Source organism: Aptenodytes forsteri, unplaced genomic scaffold (genome assembly GCF_000699145.1).
Source record: "Aptenodytes forsteri isolate BGI_AS27 unplaced genomic scaffold, ASM69914v1 Scaffold382, whole genome shotgun sequence".
NCBI lineage: Eukaryota > Metazoa > Chordata > Aves > Sphenisciformes > Spheniscidae > Aptenodytes > Aptenodytes forsteri.
The window spans coordinates 1,002,855-1,008,012 of NW_008794625.1; the positions used below are offsets into that span (position 1 = coordinate 1,002,855).

A 5,158-nucleotide genomic window follows, 5' to 3' on the forward strand; every position below is an offset into this window, starting at 1 on the left:
TTATACGGGGGCAGATCGGGCTGCATTACTCGGCTCCAGCGCTTCTCCTGGTGTGACAGGACCTTCCTCTTCGGCCTGCAGAGCGGTGAAGCGGTTCTGCAAGGGCACCTCAGGCTTCAGGGGAAGTCTCTTCCTCCTGCTGGTCCTTGCCTTTGCAACCGTCCATTTTTCTGCATTATTGGCCCCCCTGCTCCCTTCTGTGTGTGCCAGTGGGGGAGTTTTTGGCTGCTTGGCTGTGGGCTGTGGCCTAAAATCAATGACATGGTCGTATAACTTTACCCAATTGCTAAGCAGTATCAGTCAGCACCTCACTCAAACAAATACGTGTTCAGGGGGAAAAACACATACCCATTCTTCCCTATTACACGTATCAATAGCAGCTCTAGCTCTTACATCTGCTAGTTGATCGCTCTGATACCCTCTCTTCTATTCTGATGAAGTGTAGTTTACATTTCCTTTGCTGTTCTTTTCTTTGCCATCTTAAAAGTTATACACTGAATGATTTCTTTTGTTTTTTGAAAGAAGCTTTTACTTCTATAGACTTCTCTATTTCTCACCTGAAACAGATGTGTTGGATGGTTTGATTGCAGCTCTTACTCATTTATACCTCGGAGACTCTAGGGAAAGACTTCAACCTGTAATTCTTAATGATAACCAGACGGTACTGCTAATGGAAACTCAAAAAGCAAACCAAAACAACAACAATGACGACGACAAAAAGAAAAAGAAAAAATTGAAACCAAGAATGTACTAATCGTAAACATGTAGCAAAGAGGCATTTCAAAAGATGTTTTTATACATATATACCCCCCAGCATATATATAAAATATATATATGTAAATAAAAATCAAAACAGCAGCGTTTTTATTCTTACTATCCCCTATATAGTGTATCCTAAACTTAGTCAACAGGTATAGTACAACTTTTAAGATTTCAAACAAAGCTTTCTGATTCAGCCTCTATCTCAGCTGTTATTAATTAAGGGCTTAAAATCATTAGAACACCACCCAAAATAACAGAAAAAAAGAGAGTTAACTGATTTTTCAGCTAAGCTCTCTTGAGAAATCAAACAGAGGAGAAAACTTTAAACACAGAACTTTAAACAGAGGAGAAAGCTTCTTGACCTTATGTGACGCAGTGGCAGTCACTCTTAAGTGCTACAGCATCCCAGTGTTCCTACAATTACAGGCTTCTACAAACATTCAGTTCAAAGTCACATGCATTTTACCTACACACATGAAGCAGACTGTCCTTAACTAGTTTCACCAACTGAATACACACTACAAACAAGTAGGTGATAGTGCTGTTATCAGGCATTTACTGAGTATGCATGTTGTGCCAGGGGAATACATTTCTATTTCTTGTGTTCCCTAAAAATAAGCCATTAAGCCAGTCCTGAATACTTCAGTAAGTTGTCTCTCTTGCCAGATGGCCTACAGACCAAGAAAACAGTAGTTTCTGCATCAGTTTAAATATGCTAATACCAATTTGCACCTATTAGTTGCTATGTTTGCAAAAAGTCACCCAGTGTAACATCAATATTGTACTTTGTTAAATAAATAATCTGTGATTAATTTGTTCCCTAGCAATTGTCTCTATACAATGCATATTCCATTAATGGCGCCCCAGAAAACACAGAATTATTTCCTCCTGTTGCTGCTCCCAAGTCTAGCTAAAATATGAAGTACTTCTGAAGAAGTTGCACATGGATAATTCAACTGTTAATCCAGTCTTGTTGCAAGGCTGTAAAAAGAAATTCCAATTAAGTCAAACACATATCTTGATCTCCAACAGGAAAGGAGAATTAAAAATGCACAACGCATATAGATTGGGAAGGGAAGAAAGGACAGAGCATGACATCTAAAAGAGGGCTGCAACCAAGAAAGCAAACTTTGTCTCTGGGATTTCCTTGGTACCCAACTTTTAGGAGTGCTGCAATATAATGATGTTATCAATCAGCAGAAAAGGCAATTATTCAGCCCTTCCAGAATTCAGGTCCTTATCTCTGTGCTTCCACTTCCATAACTGTGAAATCAGAACTAACATTCAACTATTTCAGAGGCTGGACCTGGCTTCACACATACCTCAACTGAAGTGACTGGACCTGTAGGTACCTTCTTCATGTCATCTTCTCCATAATTCTCCCTATTATATATGTAACAAACTACTGCTTTTATGTATAAGCTACATACATGCAAGTGCTCCATAATCATTAAATTATCAAGAATCCTTTGAGGGTGATTAATTCTATAAAAGGAATCACTTTTGTAGTTACAATCACTCTTGCATCAAAATGTTCTACCTACCCATGAACTGAAAGGAAGAGAAAAATCTAGATATAAACAGGCAGTATTTATTTTGAAGCAATTCCAATACTGGTATTGCCCCTATTTTAATAAACATACTACATGCGTTACAAGGAACAATGCATTGTTATGCACATGCAATTTTAAGACTTTTCCTGTCCTACCCAACAGCACTGTGTACCTTCCCAGTATATTTAGACATTGATTAAGCACAGGCTCCAGAGAAGGAGTGCAACCAAAACTTCCAAGAACAGGCGCTTTGTTTCACATCATTTTCTCAGCATTCCCTTATTGAGTGTATAAAGCGGTATTGTTAACAAATCAAATTTGTTATAGGAAAAAACCCAATCTTTTTCTTTTACAGTCTCTCTCTCGTTAGTACTAATCAGTAATTTTTAGATGTTAGTGCTAAAAGAGACAAACCCCCGCAATTCTTCATTTACTGCAACTGCTAAACTCTTGTTCAAGAAGCAGAAATAGTAAATTGTATGGTAACATTTTGTATTGATTAGGTATTCACTACCTGGCAAACCAGTTTCAAATCCTCAGTTTCCTGAGAAGGGGCAGAAAATCATTGAAAAGTTACATCTGTACTGAGGCTCTCCCACCACCCCCCCTGTACCTCTGAACTATCTGCATATGATTGAAGTGATTTGCTGCTGCCTTGCTTAAAAACGGCAAGATTTTAGCAGAGCCTGCTCTGCTATTCAAATGTTTGCTGCATCAGTACCATGTCTATGTGCGCACCTCAAAGGATCAAATCAAATTCAAAGCACCTGACATCCCACTAGAAAAAAAGCAACCAACTGTATTTCAGAATTCTAAGGAAAATACAGTGTGTTAGTGAAAAAAGTTTGTTAAAGCAAGAGACGCAGATGCCAACTGAGCTATGAAGCATTTTTTGATTGATGTGATTAATATTTTTAATAATTGCCTACGATATTTCTTCAGCAAGACTGCGCCTCCTACTTTCAACTAGTTTAAAAGCATTTGACAGAAACCTTGGGAATAAGTCAGTTAACATCACTATTATCAAGCAGTATTAGTAAGATTTGTATGTTTATTTTAAGAGTATAATAATTGACTTAATTTTTTAAATGTAATTCTGGTTTTAGAAAGAAACAACCACGCTTGATTTTTGCATGAAGAAAAGTCAGTAAACTCTATAAATACATGTCCTGTTAGTTCAGCTTTCCTCCTGACATGACAGACACTGCCTTTTATTGTACTTCTAATCAGTAGAAGTTAACACATCTTTTGTCATCTTTGCTGTCTGTCCTCAAAACTCATAAATAATGGAAGCGAGAGAATTACAGCTCTGACCAGAGACTGTGAAGGTTTGCTGCTTTGGAACATTATAGGTATTGTTTTTAATGATGAAAGAGATGACTTAATAAGGTTTGAAGGAGTCAAGTTACAGTATGTTCCCATTTCATGCAATAACTATGTATGGCTCCTTCTGGTGAGCGCTTCTGAATCTCTGTGCTCTGCCCTGGGCACATGTACCAACAGCCTTGGCCAAGCAGGTGTCTTCTTATAAATGCACCTTACATGTGACTGTCTGCAGTTTAGAAAGCTTTCTACAACATGGTACATCATGTGGCTATACGTACAGATACGTGGGCAGATATAAGGGCAGATACCTTCAAATGAGGAGGCCACGCTTAAGCTATATAAAAAAGGTTTTCTGATGGAAAAATCATTATACTTTTCATCAGAAAATTCCTGCAAGTTTTTTCTGTTGCCTATATTCCTAGAATATGTCAATAATAGATGACATTACAGATGTCCACAGTTAAGTTCTGCTGAAAGTCAGTAATTAGAGCTGTATCTGATTAATTATCAGAAGCACAATGGAGTGCTGAGCAGTGCAGTCTGATTCATGAGCTGTCACATTAGTAAACTGCAGGACAAGACACTGATACGTGCACGCTACAAGGCAGACTCACCCTTGAGGTAAAATTTCTGCAAAGAGCAGAAATAAACTGAATCCTAGCACAGGATAAAAGTGTTACCTCCTCCTGTGAGGGTGAATCTAGACTAATTTAGATGAACTTTAGATTTGAACAAGTTCAAAGCTACCCACATCCACTCTTTTACTGGGCCACATCATTACCTCCTATAAATTCCTGTAGCTGCACTGAGCCCAGCTGAGTTACACCAGGTGACATTAAGGATGTTATGGTTGCAAGACACATTTTCAAAGTCAGAAAATAAAACGTACATTTTAGTAGCTGACCCAAATCATAGCAAACCACAGTACACAAATGTCCCTTAAAAATATGACTGGATATCAGATTTTCTCATGCTGTTACTAATGGGAGTCACTGCCATAAAAAAAGTTACTCCACTCAGTAAGTTCCCAGCATGTGCTGTCGCTGAAATCAATCCTCCACAACAGTGACAAATATTTACCTGTATATCCCCACCTTCCACTTTAATAATGAACATAACATAAATATCTGTGTGAGAGAAAAAATGAAAAATATATAATCTAGGGTGATATTTTATTTGGTCATCAGAAAGTTACTCACCCCAGCCAAGAAGAATTTTACAAGGTGCACATAAATACTACACATAGCCTAATATGACACTCTAATCCTCTAAAATGGCTTTTTCAGGGCCACATGATGGATCATATTATTGTTAAATTCCAGTGACTCAGGTGCATTTCATTTCTTTGACTTTCATTGGAAAGCCATTAACAAAGTGTGTGATAGGATCCATGGTTTTCTATCAGATTCAGCATATCAGAAGTATGAAGTTGCCCCTTCCAATGCCCACACCAGACTTCTAGTCAGAAAATGCAAGTCCCATCGCAGTTTCTAAATCAGCTTCAAAGAAATCCCCAA

At 38.0% G+C, this 5,158-nt stretch overlaps 1 protein-coding gene across 3 annotated transcripts in view; it reads right to left on the reverse strand.

Annotated features, from left to right (window-relative positions):
- The window catches only part of LOC103894038 (nicotinamide/nicotinic acid mononucleotide adenylyltransferase 3), a 27,039-nt gene extending 22,270 nt beyond the window's left edge, over positions 1 to 4,769 (reverse strand). For 2 of the 3 annotated variants that reach the window (XM_019470504.1, XM_019470501.1), the window contains exons 1-2: positions 4,722 to 4,769; positions 558 to 677 (exon numbers count right to left, since the gene is read on the reverse strand). The gene's annotated coding sequence lies outside the window, so the exon portion shown is untranslated. The remainder of the gene's footprint in view (positions 1 to 557; positions 678 to 4,721) is intronic. The other variant, XM_019470502.1, reaches the window with a different exon arrangement.
- Positions 4,770 to 5,158: the final 389 nt, after the last annotated feature.